This window comes from Eurosta solidaginis, chromosome 1, assembly GCF_040869045.1.
Source record: "Eurosta solidaginis isolate ZX-2024a chromosome 1, ASM4086904v1, whole genome shotgun sequence".
Taxonomy (NCBI): Eukaryota; Metazoa; Arthropoda; class Insecta; order Diptera; family Tephritidae; genus Eurosta; species Eurosta solidaginis.
In genome coordinates this window covers 217,991,135-218,010,808 of record NC_090319.1, presented here as the reverse complement: position 1 = coordinate 218,010,808, position 19,674 = coordinate 217,991,135, and the positions used below count along the sequence as shown (strand labels likewise).

Sequence of the window (19,674 nt, the reverse complement as noted above, 5' to 3'; positions counted from 1 at the left end):
TGTTTGGGTCCTAACACTCTAGTTTGTTGGATCCCGTGGATCCGCTTTGTGATCCCATGGGGTCGCGCGCAATGTGTTCACGGCGTAAGAAAAGACAAAAGCAAATGTCATCGAGTGGCAACCTTGATTCGTTCATTCAAAAATGTCATTCATTCATGGAAATGAGTATACCGCATTTTTGAATGAATTTTCTTTATGAAGAAAAATGTGCTGGGTAAGTATACTAGTATCGTTCCCTTTTTATACTTTTATAAATTTTCCTAATTTTGTATTCTTTTATTTCATTTCAGGTTCACAGCTACAAATTGGGTGGCTTTGTTTGTATTATGCGGTTGTATGTAAATAGCAATTCAATGTTGATATGCTCGGCTCATTGCTAAGTAATTCGAAGAGTGTAACTAGAGGTTGTGTGCTATTAAAATCAACGCCATGATGCTCCAAATAGACCTTAGTCGCTTGGGAGACCCTTTGAAAACCCTCCAGTTGTTCCAATTTATTTTCTTTTAGTGATACCAAAAATTTCAAAAACTCCTCATCATCTGCATATCTTCCATACAATTCTTCGAGCTCGCGCGTCTTTACAAAATCACGCAACATCAGCATATGCAGTCCGCGATTCAACAGAAAATTTCCTAATGGTAACTTTTCGAGCAAGTCACGATTATGTTCCAAACTGTCAGTAGTACAAAGTCGTCTTATCACTACAGTTACATCGTTCCTTTCATCTGCAAAAAAGTAGCCCGCTGCGGCAAAACTATTTCTGAGCGTTTCACTTGGCATTTGCAACGTTTTCAATGCGTATTCATACATTTCAGGTTCAAGCATCCAACTGCAAAACAGTAACTCTAATACTCTACCAGCCATATGAAGCAGAGCAAATACTTCTGCCAGAACAAGCGAGCTGCTTAGCAGTTAAGGCATATTTAAAAATGTGCGAACTACCATTTGAGGTGCGTTCGTATGCAAATGCTGAGTTTATGTCACCAGGTGGACGTATGACAAAATTACCATTTCTACGTGCTAACGCTTTTACTGTGGCTGATTTTGAACCCATAGTAAAATTTGTTGAACATAAATTTCAGCTATTGGACAATGGCTATATGATGATATCAAAGCTGATATGCGTACATATGTTTCATTAGCTGAAAACATATTCACAATGGCTGAGTTGTATATCAGTTTTGTAAATAAAAGCGTATACGAGGAAGTAACAGCACCACGCAATGGTTGCGTATTTCCATGGCCATTAAATGTAATGCAAAACTATGCTAAACGGCGCAATGCATTACGTATGCTGAAAGTGTATCAATGGAATGATATGACAATTGATGAAGTTATCGAAAAAGTGGAGAAATGTTGTGAAACATTAACATTAAAACTGGAAGAATCACCACAAACACCATTCTTTTATTACGATCAGCCATGCGAATTGGATGCTATCGCTTTTGGACACCCTTTTGCGATCTTAACAACAAATTTACCAAATATGGCTTTAGCACATACAGTACAGAAGTTTAAACAATTGGTTGCATTTTGCCAATATATTGATGAAAATATTTTAAAACGAGGCATCTGATGTGAGATGTTGGTGTTTATTGTAAATTAATTGCAGTTGCATTTTCTTTAGTGTTAAACTTAGCACACCAATTAGCGTGCGACATATAAATGACGTTTTCTTTTCTGAGATAAATTTTACAATCAAGCCTAAATTCTAACTAAGTCACCCCGCGCTATGCGAAGTTGATCTACTTTTAGCTATGAGACCTCTTCCCCTATTCAGTGGAAACAATTTTTGTAAAAGGAACACATAAACTCACGAGAGTGCTTAAAAGAACCAACACAGTGATATTTTCAGAAAAGTAAACGCCAGAAGTGTCTGACTCAATTGACGCTTAACCAATTACACGGTTTTTGTCTTGCAACAAGTTATAACAGTCGCTCCTTCGCTGGATTAACTGGTAACACTAAGGGAAAATGCACAAAACATACAAAGTCAATCAAGAGTCAAATATTGTAACGAATTTTGTGAAATTCCTGATTATTTGCAGCTTTTGGTAACGTTCTAATATCTAAACTGTGGAATAAATAACTCAAATATTCAATATAATTCCCCTGCGGCTGTGCCTGCTTTTTGGGAGGCCAAGGTGCACCAACGTACCAAATATTGCAGCTCTGCATTTTCAACTAAATAATTCCACAGACTGGATTTGTTTAAGCATTGTATCAGTAATGGATTTCTATTTACAAAATATAACTCCGCTAATAAGCGATTCATGTATGCGTCATCACAGTGCACAAAGGTTTCGATGTTAACACGCCGCAATTGTATCTTGCATTTCGCGAATAGTTCACCGGAATTTTGCAGCTGCTGTAGCAAATCCCAGTAAAATTGCAGTTGCGCAATATCTTCGTCATAATTTTTAGGATCCTTTTTCTGTAGATGCTCCAACAAAAGCTCGCGTAGCTCCTCATCTTTACATTCGCATGCAAATTGATAGTAGAAAGTTTTTACATCGCGTTTACGACTTTGGGATGAGGATGTTGGCTTAAAAATTGCGCACGCTCTGAACGTGAAAAGAGGTCAAATTTCATTGACGATTCACTGCGTAGTGAATTTCATAAAAAATTCATGGATAACTATATTAAGTAAGTTGACCTTTTTATTATGTAACATCTCTCTGTATAACATTTAATCAATCCATAGGAACATTTAAGTTTATTGCATTATAGCAAATTAAACTATATATGTGTGTTAAGCAAGTTAACGTTGGGTATGGTTGCCGGTGGCGGGGTGGGGTACACAGTCCCTTGTATTGGACCGGCACCTGCACTGGATGTCGCTGCTGTGGGGCGCAAAACAGCCCCTATAATCACATTCACCATTTAGAAGATAAGATTCGGACTAATGCTTGGCTTAATCAGGTAAGTGTATATGTAGACATATATATTTGTGCGAATGTAAACTATTTAGGTATTTAATTAACATTTGCGTAACCCAAGTGTGCATCTAGTGCCTCATAAACAATGGATCTCAGGGCTTGTCACCCATAATACGACAAGAAACACAGATGATCCAAAACACTTAAGGCTTATAGAACGCCATGCAGGCAAACGAAGCACTTTTTCTTCAGCTTCAATTATACGTTCAATTGTTAACTCACGCACTGTGCTAGTGGGATTGAAAATATCAGTGGGGCGTGCATTCTGTGAATGTGTGCCACGTTGTCGTTCCTCCTGAACTGCTTCACGCTTCATGCCGCATGCAATACATTTCTGATAGCGACAATATTGGCACCGATTTCGTGGTCTTTTGTCAATAATACAGTTTCTATCTTCTCGACGAGCATAAGTGAAATCCTTTCGTACGGTACGTGTGAAAAACCCCTTTGCATCCTTCGCAACTATAAACACCGTAATATTTACCACTTGCCCTATCACCACAAATAAAGCACAAATGTTTTGAACCACTTAATGTATGATTTTGAGGATATTGTTGTTATTGTTGAGTGCTCGTATTATCGTTGCTACTTGTACTGGACGGAATGTAATAAAGCTTTTGTTAATTTTGTTGAAGATTGCCGTGATCGGCGTTGAGGTTGTGATGGCTTTGGTGTGTTGTCGTTACATTTGTGTTCATAAGGAGATTGCATTTGAGAATTCCTTGGCCGTTCATCGAAATACTTAAGTTCATTAGATTTAGCTGAATGCATAATAGTTCGGGCTGACGAAGGAATAACATTCGGTTGATCTTGATTATAGCTTGCATTTGTACTCTGCCGATTTGATTGTATGTGCATTGCGTTGGGACCCATTTTTATTCCAAATACACACCTCATAAAAACTCCAAATACAAATTGATTGCTTCTTATGTATGTAGCGCACTCCGTTCGAAACGATCAGTTGTGTTAATATATATATAAAGGTCTCACTTTGATGGGGTTAATAAGAATACTCAATACGGTTTTCTGACGTGGGGATTGCGTTAGGTAGGGACAACGTTGCGTCAGTCTGCTACTTCCCCCACCAGTGGTAAGGGGTATCAAATACTGTTCGAGGTAAGGGGAGTATCCACCCGGTGTGATGCCCTCCCGCTTTCAACGACCTTTTGTAAGTCTGGCACTTCCCCCCACCAGTGGTAAGGGGTGCCGGATACTGCTCAAGGTTAGGGAACCTTTTCCCACTTCCAAATTTTTTTTTGACTTATGTGAAATTACGAAACGATTCCTTTTGGATTGGGGTTTTTGAAATTCCCATTCGTAATCCAGTAAGCTGGAAGAATCTCGTAGTCTAGTAGTAGTGATAATGGTTTTGCAAGTGCCAATATGTTGTGGGGGAAATGATTCGGTTTCTACTGAACACTTCGTGATTGATAAGGTCATGTTAGTTTGGTCACTCTTTCAGAAATTGTTTAGAAAATGCCGCACGTTGGACTTTTATTCAAAAAAAATGCACTATGTTGCCAATTCGTCTTAGAACTTTAGATTCCTACCTTGACTTTAACAGAAGAGTCAAGAAGGTGCAAACCCACATGACTCTTTATCGATTCACAGAACATTGACCAGAAAATTAAGACTCTCTTCCTAAACCTGTAGGCATTTATAAGTTTATTATTATTATCATATTTTGTAAAGGGATATGAATACATATTTAAATATGGCTGTCCCTATTCCTTGGACAAAAACTTTTGTTGGCCTCATGCCTTTGGCTGAGTGCATCTGCTTTATGTTTGACATTGAGATAGCATGATTCGAAGATGTAGGCGACATGGGGTGTTTATGCTTAAACTGAAATTCCCCTTAATTGGAGAAATGTTTGAAGACCTTTTGAAATTTATTCAAAAAACCAATGTTCAAAGCCTTTTGACAATCCGTCTAAAAACGAATTGTTAGTTATAAAGGCTTTTTGGAGGCCACTTATAACATGCTTTCTTTTAGAAAATTTTTATGATGTTTTATTTATTTTTGTTTACACAATTTGTGAACAAACATCAACGCTTTGTAAGCTTAATGTTTGTTTGGGAAAGCTTTTATTATGGACTTCCTACATGACGTGTACTTTGTTCTTATGAATTATAACTATTGGAATCCTGATTGCTAGACCCGCTTCGGGGCCTTGACCGAGTGCATATGTGTTCTGGGGCAGACCGTGGGTCTGTATTAGGGTTCTGGTATCCTCGCTGGGGGAAGCGAGTGACTTTGGGAAATTTAAAATATACCAAGGGCCGAAAGTCCTTAGATTCTGTGGCAGATCGGATCGCCCTTCTGCGGTAGGCTTTTATGATGTCCTCGTTATGGGATAACGAGTGAATGGGGTAGTTTCTGGTGTCCTCGCTCGGGGCGAGCGAGTGAATTTGGGATTTTCTGGTGTCCTCGCTCTGGGTGAGCGAGTGAATTGTGGGTTTTTTTTTTGTTCAGGGGCCCCCGGTTAGTATTGTTAAAAAAATAGAAAAAAAATGCTTTTTGTTTGCGAGCTTTTGGGAAGCTCTCCCGCGTTTTCGTGCGTCTCGCTCCCTCTCCCCATTGCCCACTGGTAGACAGGTGTAGGATTCCCTCCGGTAGACTCGACACGAGACCGGGGGTAGAGAACAAAAAAGGAGAAAATGTAGGATCGCCCTCCGGTAGACTCGCACCTTCACGAGACCGGGGGGTTGATTATAATTAGGGCCTCGGGAGAGACATAAGCTTAGGGATAGAGAGACACGAAGACGCGGGTTCCGTAAATATGTTTTCCATGCTATCACCAACCGTGGGCCTCTGATTGTAGGTAGGCGGGGGAAATATAATTTTGGTTTTTTTTTTTTTAAGGCGGAATTTGGCCCCTTACATGTAATCCTCCTTGTCGTGGGACGGAAGGAGTACCAATTTCATAACTGGTCTAGTTATTTGTCCCCGTGCCGTATACAGTTCGACGACTCGAACTCGGTTATCGGGGCCATAGTGAAGATTGGCTACCCGACCTAGTCTCCATTCGTTGGGGGGTAGATTATCCTCCTTAATGACGACTAGGTCCCCCAGTTTGAGATTTGATTGTGGATGCTTCCACTTAACGCGCTTCTGCAATTCAGTGAGATATTCGGTTTTCCATCGCTTGCAGAAAGTGTGATGGAGGGCTTTGAGTTTCTGCCACCGATTGATCATCGAGGCAGAGCTCTCGCTCGCATCTGGTTCTGGCGGAGCCAGTAGGTGGCTGCCCGTTAGGAAATGTCCTGGGGTTAGTGGTTCCATATCCGTTGGGTCATTCGACCCTGGACTGAGTGGGCGCGAGTTGAGGCACGCCTCAATCCTGCACAAAAGGGTTTGGAACTCCTCCATGGTATATTTATGGAGAGAAGCGACCTTTTTGAAGTGGCTTTTGAAGCTCTTCACTCCCGCTTCCCACAGGCCGCCCATATGTGGAGCGCCGGCGGGAATAAAATGCCAAGTTAATGCTTGATGGCTATACTTGGAGACTGTTTTGTCTCGGCTGTCTGCCAGGAAGGCTTTGAATTCCGATCGTAGAGATCTGGAAGCTCCGACAAAGTTCGTACCATTGTCGGAGTAGATGTTTTTTGGACATCCTCTTCTCGCGATAAAACGCGAAAAGGCTGCGAGGAAGCATGGGGTGATTAGGTCACTAGCGGCTTCTAGGTGGATGGCCTTAGTGGAGAAGCAGACAAATAGGCATACGTAGCCTTTGGACAGTCGACATCCCCTACCGCGGTAGCTTTTGATGTCGAAAGGCCCCGCGAAATCTACCCCGGTATTAGTGAAAGCGCTGGTAAAAGTAGTACGTTCGCAGGGAAGGGTACCCATAAGTTGGGACTGCGTCTGCTTCCTGTGAATAATGCAAGTTTTGCAATTGTGGATGATGGCTCTGATCATTGTCTTGACATTCGGAATCCAATACTGGGTTCGAATAAGGCGGAGCATGAGCTGGTTCTCGCCATGAAGGGAATCATAATGAATCATCGTTACTGTAAGGCGAGACAGCCTACAATTGTAAGGCAATATGATCGGGTGCCGCTCGTTGTACGAAATGTCTTTTGAGGCCTCTAGACGCCCCCCTGTTCTGATAATATCATATTTGTCGATGTATGGGTTGAGTGACAGGATTTCACTCTTCCGATCAATAGGTTCCCTATTTTTTAATTGCAAGTATTCTGTACCTCAGGATATTTTCTGACATACTTTTATTAGTGCTTGAGTCGTTGCCTTAATCTCATCGGCTGAGATTATGCACGACTTTTCGTGGCATACCGTTTTTGTTTTAGGATGCGTTCTTTTTATAAATCTCCTAACGTAGGATAGGACTCTTAGAGCTCGTGGCAAGTCTGAAAAACGATCGAGTATATCTTCTTGTTCAGCCTGAGTGACGGCATATGACTGTGCTTTCACTTTCTTCTCCTCATATGATGTATGGTAGTCCGTTTCCTGTACTGGCCATTGGATGTTGTCCTCTTGCAACCAAGATGGTCCCTGCCACCACAACGAATTGTTGACTAATTCACCCGCTGGTAGGCCTCTGCTTGCTAAATCCGCCGGATTTGATTCTGAATCCACATGTAGCCAGTCCTTGCTTCCGACCATGTCGATGATCTTCGTTGTGCGGTGTGCGACAAAGGTGGACCAGGAACAGGGCGGTTTCCGTAGCCATGCGAGGACAATGCTGGAATCAGTCCACAGATGAATGGTGATTGGTCCTAATTTGATGCTCCTACAGATTGAGTCAATCATCTCCGCGAGCAATACTGCACCGCAAAGTTCCAGACGTGGGAGGGAGATTGTCTTCACTGGTGCGACTCTGGTTTTTGCCATAAGTAGGTGTGTATAAACATTATTCTCTTTTTTGACGCGCATGTACACGGCTGCTGCATATGCTTTCTCCGACGCGTCACAGAAGCCGTGGATTTCAACCTCGTCTTCTGGTGAGAATTGTACCCAACGTGGTATTCGAATCCTATCTATCTCCGGGTAATCTTGGGTGAAGGTTTTCCACCGCTCTAATGTCGTTGGTGAGACTGACTCGTCCCACCCTGTACCTTCTAACCAAATGTTTTGCATAATTATTTTTGCCACTATGACCATTGGGGCAAGCCACCCTAACGGGTCAAAGAGTTTGGCAATAACTGACAGGATCTCTCTTTTTGTTAGCATGTTAGGGTTGTCTAGTGATCCCGCTTTGAAATAAAATAAGTCAGCATGTGCGTTCCACCTTATACCTAATGCTTTCACTGTGCTGGTGTCTTCAAAGGCTAAGAAGTCCTCGCTGAGCAGATCCGATTTCGAATGTAAAACCTGTCGAATTTTGTTTCTTGCCATAATGGTGGAGGTGAGGTTGTGTCCTCCTGCGAGGACGTCATCTACATACATACATTCCCGGAGTATGTTTGATGCTGTGGGATGGGAACTTTGTACGTCGTCAGCCAACTGTAACAGCGTTCTTATAGCAAGATAAGGGGCACAATTAACTCCGAAAGTTACCGTTTTTAATTCGTAGAGTCCTATTGGTTCGTTCATGTCTTTTCGAAAAATAATTCATTGAAATTTGGTATGATTATCGTTCATCCAAATCTGCCTATACATTTTCTCTATATCACTGTTGAAGACGTACCGATAAAGTCTCCAACGAATGATGAGAGTCGGGAGATCTGCTTGGAGTACCGGGCCTGGGAGCAAAACGTCGTTCAGACTTGTACCATTAGCAGTCGGACTTGAAGCGTTGAAAACGACCCGGACTTTAGTAGTTGTGCTTTCCGCCTTTACCACGGCGTGATGGGGCAGGAAATAATTATCAGGATCATCTGCTGCGACTGTGCCCTTAATTTTGTGCATATGTCCGAGCGTCTGGTATTCTGAAAGTACCCTTAGGTATTCATTCCCTAACTCCGGATTTTTCGTTAACCGCGTTTCATTTCGATAGAATTGCGAGCATGCGCGTTTAAGGGACCCTGCTAATTTTCGTTCTTCCGGGTATTCCTGTCTAAATGGGAGTGAAACGACATATCTTCCATCCTCATTTCTCTTTGTGGTTTCTCTATATAATTTTTCACAATATCTGTAATCGTCGCTAGGGCTTTTAATTTTCGGTACATTTTCCAACTTCCAAAAGGCTTTTAGTTGGTTGTCCAACGCGACCTCGTTGTGAAATGACACGATGCTCTTCGTTGGATTCGGTGTTTCAATACGACCGGTTAGTATCCAACCGAACACTGTCTCTTGGGCCAGAAGTGTATTAAGTACATTCTTTTTTAGACCGCTTAGGATAATTTGGGGATATATATCGCCACCAAGTATGAGGTCTACATCTTCATTGACGTAGAACCTCTTGTCTGCCAAAACTAAGTCTGGGAACGCCTGCATCGTCATTGTTTCGATATGGCAGGATGGCAGATTCCCAGTTAGTTTGGCTAAAATTAGAACAGGAGTAGTCAAGCTAAAGCATGGGTCCACTGGTGAACGTAGCTCGATGGTGGATGCCTCTTTAACTTGAGCAGATACTGCGTTGGTGATGCCTGAAACTTGGGCATGCATTTTCCTTGCCGGCAAATTGATTCTGCGTTTTAGTCTTTCTGTCATGAAAGAGCATTCACACCCTGAATCAATTAATGCCCGCGCGGAGAAGTCGGTACCATTATGATGAATGTGTACGCGAGCAGTTCCTAATAGCACGCCTGTGCTGGAATTAGCATGACAGGATTTTACATTCTGGTTCGCAGAAGAATTTGGTTGCCCCGATTCCTGTCTTCTTTGTGCTTGTGCTGAAGTCGACGGGATATTATCCGCGTCTTTGAATGGATTGCGCCTCATAGGTTGCTGAACTGTATCCGCATGCAGGAGCGTGTGGTGACGAGAGTGGCATTTGGCGCAGTTGTACGAACTGGTGCACCTCGTCACTGTGTGTCCTGGGGATAAACAGTTCAGGCATCCCCCCGTGGATTTGATGAAGTTGATTCTCTCCACTGGGGTCAGATCACAGAATCGGGGACAATTCCGTAACCTGTGTTCAGCTTTGCACATTTTGCAAAAAACCCTTGATGTTGATTTTGAGGTAGCTTTTGATACCTTCGTTTGGAAGGCACCAAGTCTTTTTATGGGGGTTTCGGTTGTATGCCGAGTATTCGCTGGCTTTTGTCCCTTTTGGGAGTTAGTGCCGGTGAAGCTAGACACTGTTTCCAGTGTCTGAAACCTATTTGATAGAAATTTGTCCATATCTTCCCATTTAGATATGTCCATTTTATGGTCTATGCTTTGTTCCCATAGAGCCAGGGTACTTTCCGGTAACTTTGTCGAACACAAATAAGTTAGTATTGCATCCCAATTGGATGTGTCGATTTTGTGACACTTGAGGGACGATAGACAATTGTTTATATCGCTATGTAATTTCTTTAACGCGCTCCCACACTCACTCTCTACCTTCTTTAAATTGCAATTGCGTGTTGACTAATATACGCTTGTTTTCATACCTTTCGCACAGGTTTTTCCAAGCCATGTCGAACCCATTGTTTGTTAGAGGGCATTTTTTACAATATCTTTGGCCTCGCCCTGTGTCTTATTGTTCAGATGGAATAGTTTTTCCACCCCCCGTAGGTCGGAATTATTTATGTATATAGCAGTAAACAGGTCACGAAAGGTTGGCCATGATAAATAGTCACCTTTGAAAATCTCCGTGTCGCAAGGAGGGAGGCGGATCTTATGCCCGCGAGGAGCAGCTGGGGGTGCTTGCTCAGAGATAGCACTATTCTCTACTTTTTTAAATTTCTCTGCCTCAGCAGATATTGTGGATAAGCATCGCATATATATTGCGTAGGTAGATATTTGTTTTTTCCGAATGGCCAACACATCATTTGCGTCGACATCTTCTGATCCCATCAGTGAGTCAAACACATACTTAACCTTCTTCCATAAGGAGCGCAACTCTTCTTGCTCTATCGCAAGAGTGTGTTTATTATGACTTTCCTCTGGAATAAGGCTGTACTGCTGTTCAAACTCTGAGATTAACACAGCTGATCGGATATATGTTTCCATTTTCTCAACTAATTATTCCTACCCAACTAAACCAAAACTAATCCTTTGACTAAAAATGGAAACAATGTTTTGCAAGATCGCTTTTATTTATTTATTTATTTCAGACTTGGCCGACTCGTCTGATATATTTTTTTTTTCCAAGGGAAGAAGGATTGGGCCGGCTATAGTGCGGGCCGGCATGACTCCGTTCCGGAAGGAACTGTTGTGTGGTAGCTGGCGCGGCCGAGTGGCCAGTCTACCGTCTCGGTTTTCTTCGTGGAGGTTTCGTACAGCGCGTAGCTGGCGCGGCCGAGGGGCCAGTCTACGCTCGCGCTTCTCTCGTTTTATTCGTGGGCGTCGTTTCGTAGGTGGGCGGAAAGGCCGTGATTCCGCTCCACTCTTTTCTCGTCGCTCGTGGGCTAGTAGGGGTCGGAACGGCCATGGGTCCGATCCCCTACTGTTTTGTTGTGCTATATGGGTGCCTGCTCCACTCCCGGATGGTAACAGTTGCTCGTCGGTAAAGGCCGACTCGGACGCGTGGAGAGACAGCGCCTCATCCATCGTCCCGTGGTCCACCTCTTGCATAGTGGGCATCCGCTCATACCCTTCTTCCTCTTCTTCCATGAACATCTGGTTCCAGCTCTTCGGCGGCTCTGGCTCGGACGACAAGTCCTCCATCGACAGGTGCAGCGTGGTATGATGGTTGCTACCACATCTTCGGCACCTGCCCTGACTCGTGCAGTCTCGTCCACGATGTACCATTGAAAGGCAATTTTGTCAGTACTTGGCCTTTATAATTTCGCGCAGTCGTTGCAGCGGGGACTTCGCGCGGTATATCGGGCATGACCTGATTGGGTGTTTCGCGTCGCATTAGTGGCACGGCTTTGGGTAACGAGCGGCATGGCGCTCAGTACTCCTTCTTAGCGAAGCGTAACAAGTCATTCTATTGAGAGAGTATGGAAGAAAATAAAGGAAACTCGTTGAGTTGTTATGACTGTGTCACGCTTTCGGTGGCGAGTAAGCCCCAATCCTATTATCGGCGCTTTTGAAATTTCGCGCGTGAGTAGGGTGAAAACATGTCTAAATGCCTACGAGAATATATTCATCGCGCGTTGCTTCTTTCCCCGCACGTTATGTGCCTGGGTCATTAGTGCCTTATTCTGTTTAATTTTGTGTCATCCGGTAGCGCTTCAGCTAGTCAGGCATACTAGTGCTCCAGAAAAAAATGACATTTAAGTTGCTTGGTACTCACATTTGGGTACCGAACCGGGTAGAGAGTGTATACTGTGGGATCTTGCGAGTCATTGTTATTTGTGGTGTTGGTGCTAAAAACCAACAACTTTCCTGCCGGCCACAGAGAGAAGAAAAAAAGGGAAAAAAAATTTGTTTGTGCTATATAAAGAAAAAAATAAAAAATCTTCGTTTTGGACGAGGTGACAGTACTTCAGGCTCGAAATACGGGGAAAAACCAAGTATCATATAGGCATAAGCTAAATCTATACAAATTTCCATATATTTTGTTTGGATACATGTATAAACTGCAGCTATTGTTTTCTGAAAAATAAAACCAGTCTACTACTATTTTCATTTGTCGAAAAAAGTAGTTGTTTGGGTCCTAACACTCTAGTTTGTTGGATCCCGTGGATCCGCTTTGTGATCCCATGGGGTCGCGCGCAATGTGTTCACGGCGTAAGAAAAGACAAAAGCAAATGTCATCGAGTGGCAACCTTAATTCGTTCATTCAAAAATGTCATTCATTCATGGAAATGAGTATACCGCATTTTTGAATGAATTTTCTTTATGAAGAAAAATGTGCTGGGTAAGTATACTAGTATCGTTCCCTTTTTATACTTTTATAAATTTTCCTAATTTTGTATTCTTTTATTTCATTTCAGGTTCACAGCTACAAATTGGGTGGCTTTGTTTGTATTATGCGGTTGTATGTAAATAGCAATTCAATGTTGATATGCTCGGCTCATTGCTAAGTAATTCGAAGAGTGTAACTAGAGGTTGTGTGCTATTAAAATCAACGCCATGATGCTCCAAATAGACCTTAGTCGCTTGGGAGACCCTTTGAAAACCCTCCAGTTGTTCCAATTTATTTTCTTTTAGTGATACCAAAAATTTCAAAAACTCCTCATCATCTGCATATCTTCCATACAATTCTTCGAGCTCGCGCGTCTTTACAAAATCACGCAACATCAGCATATGCAGTCCGCGATTCAACAGAAAATTTCCTAATGGTAACTTTTCGAGCAAGTCACGATTATGTTCCAAACTGTCAGTAGTACAAAGTCGTCTTACCACTACAGTTACATCGTTCCTTTCATCTGCAAAAAAGTAGCCCGCTGCGGCAAAACTATTTCTGAGCGTTTCACTTGGCATTTGCAACGTTTTCAATGCGTATTCATACATTTCAGGTTCAAGCATCCAACTGCAAAACAGTAACTCTAATACTCTACCAGCCATATGAAGCAGAGCAAATACTTTTGCCAGAACAAGCGAGCTGCTTAGCAGTTAAGGCATATTTAAAAATGTGCGAACTACCATTTGAGGTGCGTTCGTATGCAAATGCTGAGTTTATGTCACCAGGTGGACGTATGACAAAATTACCATTTCTACGTGCTAACGCTTTTACTGTGGCTGATTTTGAACCCATAGTAAAATTTGTTGAACATAAATTTCAGCTATTGGACAATGGCTATATGATGATATCAAAGCTGATATGCGTACATATGTTTCATTAGCTGAAAACATATTCACAATGGCTGAGTTGTATATCAGTTTTGTAAATAAAAGCGTATACGAGGAAGTAACAGCACCACGCAATGGTTGCGTATTTCCATGGCCATTAAATGTAATGCAAAACTATGCTAAACGGCGCAATGCATTACGTATGCTGAAAGTGTATCAATGGAATGATATGACAATTGATGAAGTTATCGAAAAAGTGGAGAAATGTTGTGAAACATTAACATTAAAACTGGAAGAATCACCACAAACACCATTCTTTTATTACGATCAGCCATGCGAATTGGATGCTATCGCTTTTGGACACCCTTTTGCGATCTTAACAACAAATTTACCAAATATGGCTTTAGCACATACAGTACAGAAGTTTAAACAATTGGTTGCATTTTGCCAATATATTGATGAAAAATATTTTAAAACGAGGCATCTGATGTGAGATGTTGGTGTTTATTGTAAATTAATTGCAGTTGCATTTTCTTTAGTGTTAAACTTAGCACACCAATTAGCGTGCGACATATAAATGACGTTTTCTTTTCTGAGATAAATTTTACAATCAAGCCTAAATTCTAACTAAGTCACCCCGCGCTATGCGAAGTTGATCTACTTTTAGCTATAAGACCTCTTCCCCTATTCAGTGGAAACAATTTTTGTAAAAGGAACACATAAACTCACGAGAGTGCTTAAAAGAACCAACACAGTGATATTTTCAGAAAAGTAAACGCCAGAAGTGTCTGACTCAATTGACGCTTAACCAATTACACGGTTTTTGTCTTGCAACAAGTTATAACAGTCGCTCCTTCGCTGGATTAACTGGTAACACTAAGGGAAAATGCACAAAACATACAAAGTCAATCAAGAGTCAAATATTGTAACGAATTTTGTGAAATTCCTGATTATTTGCAGCTTTTGGTAACGTTCTAATATCTAAACTGTGGAATAAATAACTCAAATATTCAATATAATTCCCCTGCGGCTGTGCCTGCTTTTTGGGAGGCCAAGGTGCACCAACGTACCAAATATTGCAGCTCTGCATTTTGAACTAAATAATTCCACAGAGTGGATTTGTTTAAGCATTGTATCAGTAATGGATTTCTATTTACAAAATATAACTCCGCTAATAAGCGATTCATGTATGCGTCATCACAGTGCACCAAGGTTTCGATGTTAACACGCCGCAATTGTATCTTGCATTTCGCGAATAGTTCACCGGAATTTTGCAGCTGCTGTAGCAAATCCCAGTAAAATTGCAGTTGCGCAATATCTTCGTCATAATTTTTGGGATCCTTTTTCTGTAGATGCTCCAACAAAAGCTCGCGTAGCTCCTCATCTTTACATTCGCATGCAAATTTATAGTAGAGAGTTTTTACATCGCGTTTACGACTTTGGGATGAGGATGTTGGCTTTAAAAATTGCGCACGCTCTGAACGTGAAAAGAGGTCAAATTTCATTGACGATTCACTGCGTAGTGAATTTCATAAAAAATTCATGGATAACTATATTAAGTAAGTTGACCTTTTTATTATGTAACATCTCTCTGTATAACATTTAATCAACCCATAGGAACATTTAAGTTTATTGCATTATAGCAAATTAAACTATATATGTGTGTTAAGCAAGTTAACGTTGGGTATGGTTGCCGGTGGCGGGGTGGGGTACACAGTCCCTTGTATTGGACCGGCACCTGCACTGGATGTCGCTGCTGTGGGGCGCAAAACAGCCCCTATAATCACATTCACCATTTAGAAGATAAGATTCGGACTAATGCTTGGCTTAATCAGGTAAGTGTATATGTAGACATATATATTTGTGCGTATGTAAACTATTTAGGTATTTAATTAACATTTGCGTAACCCAAGTGTGCATCTAGTGCCTCATAAACAATGGATCTCAGGGCTTGTCACCCATAATACGACAAGAAACACAGATGATCCAAAACACTTAAGGCTTATAGAACGCCATGCAGGCAAACGAAGCACTTTTTCCTCAGCTTCAATTATACGTTCAATTGTTAACTCACGCACTGTGCTAGTGGGATTGAAAATATCAGTGGGGCGTGCATTCTGTGAATGTGTGCCACGTTGTTGTTCCTCCTGAACTGCTTCACGCTTCATGCCGCATGCAAGACATTTCTGATAGCGACAATATTGGCACCGATTTCGTGGTATTTTGTCAATAATACAGTTTCTATCTTCTCGACGAGCATAAGTGAAATCCTTTCGTACGGTACGTGTGAAAAAACCCTTAGCATCCTTCGCAACTATAAACACCGTAATATTTACCACTTGCCCTATCACCACAAATAAAGCACAAATGTTTTGAACCACTTAATGTATGATTTTGAGGATATTGTTGTTATTGTTGAGTGCTCGTATTATCGTTGCTACTTGTACTGGACGGAATGTAATAAAGCTTTTGTTAATTTTGTTGAAGATTGCCGTGATCGGCGTTGAGGTTGTGATGGCTTTGGTGTGTTGTCGTTACATTTGTGTTCATAAGGAGATTGCATTTGAGAATTCCTTGGCCGTTCATCGAAATACTTAAGTTCATTAGATTTAGCTGAATGCATAATAGTTCGGGCTGACGAAGGAATAACATTCGGTTGATCTTGATTATAGCTTGCATTTGTACTCTGCCGATTTGATTGTATGTGCATTGCGTTGGGACCCATTTTTATTCCAAATACACACCTCATAAAAACTCCAAATACAAATTGATTGCTTCTTATGTATGTAGCGCACTCCGTTCGAAACGATCAGTTGTGTTAATATATATATAAAGGTCTCACTTTGATGGGGTTAATAAGAATACTCAATACGGTTTTCTGACGTGGGGATTGCGTTAGGTAGGGACAACGTTGCGTCAGTCTGCTACTTCCCCCACCAGTGGTAAGGGGTATCAAATACTGTTCGAGGTAAGGGGAGTATCCACCCGGTGTGATGCCCTCCCGCTTTCAACGACCTTTTGTAAGTCTGGCACTTCCCCCCACCAGTGGTAAGGGGTGCCGGATACTGCTCAAGGTTAGGGAACCTTTTCCCACTTCCAAATTTTTTTTTGACTTATGTGAAATTACGAAACGATTCCTTTTGGATTGGGGTTTTTGAAATTCCCATTCGTAATTCAGTAAGCTGGAAGAATCTCGTAGTCTAGTAGTAGTGATAATGGTTTTGCAAGTGCCAATATGTTGTGGGGGAAATGATTCGGTTTCTACTGAACACTTCGTGATTGATAAGGTCATGTTGGTTTGGTCACTCTTTCAGAAATTGTTTAGAAAATGCCGCACGTTGGACTTTTATTCAAAAAAAATTCACTATGTTGCCAATTCGTCTTAGAACTTTAGATTCCTACCTTGACTTTAACAGAAGAGTCAAGAAGGTGCAAACCCACATGACTCTTTATCGATTCACAGAACATTGACCAGAAAATTAAGACTCTCTTCCTAAACCTGTAGGCATTTATAAGTTTATTATTATTATCATATTTTGTAAAGGGATATGAATACATATTTAAATATGGCTGTCCCTATTCCTTGGACAAAAACTTTTGTTGGCCTCATGCCTTTGGCTGAGTGCATCTGCTTTATGTTTGACATTGAGATAGCATGATTCGAAGATGTAGGCGACATGGGGTGTTTATGCTTAAACTGAAATTCCCCTTAATTGGAGAAATGTTTGAAGACCTTTTGAAATTTATTCAAAAAATCAATGTTCAAAGCATTTTGACAATCCGTCTAAAAACGAATTGTTAGTTATAAAGGCTTTTTGGAGGCCACTTATAACATGCTTTCTTTTAGAAAATTTTTATGATGTTTTATTTATTTTTGTTTACACAATTTGTGAACAAACATGAACGCTTTGTAAGCTTAATGTTTGTTTGGGAAAGCTTTTATTATGGACTTCCTACATGACGTGTACTTTGTTCTTATGAATTATAACTATTGGAATCCTGATTGCTAGGCCCGCTTCGGGGCCTTGACCGAGTGCATATGTGTTCTGGGGCAGACCGTGGGTCTGTATTAGGGTTCTGGTATCCTCGCTGGGGGAAGCGAGTGACTTTGGGAAATTTAAAATATACCAAGGGCCGAAAGTCCTTAGATTCTGTGGCAGATCGGATCGCCCTTCTGCGGTAGGCTTTTATGATGTCCTCGTTATGGGATAACGAGTGAATGGGGTAGTTTCTGGTGTCCTCGCTCGGGGCGAGCGAGTGAATTTGGGGATTTTCTGGTGTCCTCGCTCTGGGTGAGCGAGTGAATTGTGGGTTTTTTTTTGTTCAGGGGCCCCCGGTTAGTATTGTTAAAAAAATAGAAAAAAAATGCTTTTTGTTTGCGAGCTTTTGGGAAGCTCTCCCGCGTTTTCGTGCGTCTCGCTCCCTCTCCCCATTGCCCACTGGTAGACAGGTGTAGGATTCCCTCCGGTAGACTCGACACGAGACCGGGGGTAGAGAACAAAAAAGGAGAAAATGTAGGATCGCCCTCCGGTAGACTCGCACCTTCACGAGACCGGGGGGTTGATTATAATTAGGGCCTCGGGAGAGACATAAGCTTAGGGATAGAGAGACACGAAGACGCGGGTTCCGTAAATATGTTTTCCATGCTATCACCAACCGTGGGCCTCTGATTGTAGGTAGGCGGGGGAAATATAATTTTGGTTTTTTTTTTTAAGGCGGAATTTGGCCCCTTACATGTAATCCTCCTTGTCGTGGGACGGAAGGAGTACCAATTTCATAACTGGTCTAGTTATTTGTCCCCGTGCCGTATACAGTTCGACGACTCGAACTCGGTTATCGGGGCCATAGTGAAGATTGGCTACCCGACCTAGTCTCCATTCGTTGGGGGGTAGATTATCCTCCTTAATGACGACTAGGTCCCCCAGTTTGAGATTTGATTGTGGATGCTTCCACTTAACGCGCTTCTGCAATTCAGTGAGATATTCGGGTTTCCATCGCTTGCAGAAAGTGTGATGGAGGGCTTTGAGTTTCTGCCACCGATTGATCATCGAGGCAGAGCTCTCGCTCGCATCTGGTTCTGGCGGAGCCAGTAGGTGGCTGCCCGTTAGGAAATGTCCTGGGGTTAGTGGTTCCATATCCGTTGGGTCATTCGACCCTGGACTGAGTGGGCGCGAGTTGAGGCACGCCTCAATCCTGCACAAAAGGGTTTGGAACTCCTCCATGGTATATTTATGGAGAGAAGCGACCTTTTTGAAGTGGCTTTTGAAGCTCTTCACTCCCGCTTCCCACAGGCCGCCCATATGTGGAGCGCCAGCGGGAATAAAATGCCAAGTTAATGCTTGATGGCTATACTTGGAGACTGTTTTGTCTCGGCTGTCTGCCAGGAAGGCTTTGAATTCCGATCGTAGAGATCTGGAAGCTCCGACAAAGTTCGTACCATTGTCGGAGTAGATGTTTTTTGGACATCCTCTTCTCGCGATAAAACGCGAAAAGGCTGCGAGGAAGCATGGGGTGATTAGGTCACTAGCGGCTTCTAGGTGGATGGCCTTAGTGGAGAAGCAGACAAATAGGCATACGTAGCCTTTGGACAGTCGACATCCCCTACCGCGGTAGCTTTTGATGTCGAAAGGCCCCGCGAAATCTACCCCGGTATTAGTGAAAGCGCTGGTAAAAGTAGTACGTTCGCAGGGAAGGGTACCCATAAGTTGGGACTGCGTCTGCTTCCTGTGAATAATGCAAGTTTTGCAATTGTGGATGATGGCTCTGATCATTGTCTTGACATTCGGAATCCAATACTGGGTTCGAATAAGGCGGAGCATGAGCTGGTTCTCGCCATGAAGGGAATCATAATGAATCATCGTTACTGTAAGGCGAGACAGCCTACAATTGTAAGGCAATATGATCGGGTGCCGCTCGTTGTACGAAATGTCTTTTGAGGCCTCTAGACGCCCCCCTGTTCTGATAATATCATATTTGTCGATGTATGGGTTGAGTGACA

General features: G+C 42.2%; 2 pseudogenes; both read left to right on the top strand.

Moving 5' to 3' along the window:
* The first annotated feature begins 441 nt into the window (after nucleotides 1-441).
* On the top strand, nucleotides 442-1,581 carry LOC137239850 (metaxin-2 pseudogene; annotated as a pseudogene).
* Nucleotides 1,582-13,381: 11,800 nt separating this feature from the next.
* Nucleotides 13,382-14,169, top strand: LOC137239847 (metaxin-2 pseudogene; annotated as a pseudogene).
* Nucleotides 14,170-19,674: the final 5,505 nt, after the last annotated feature.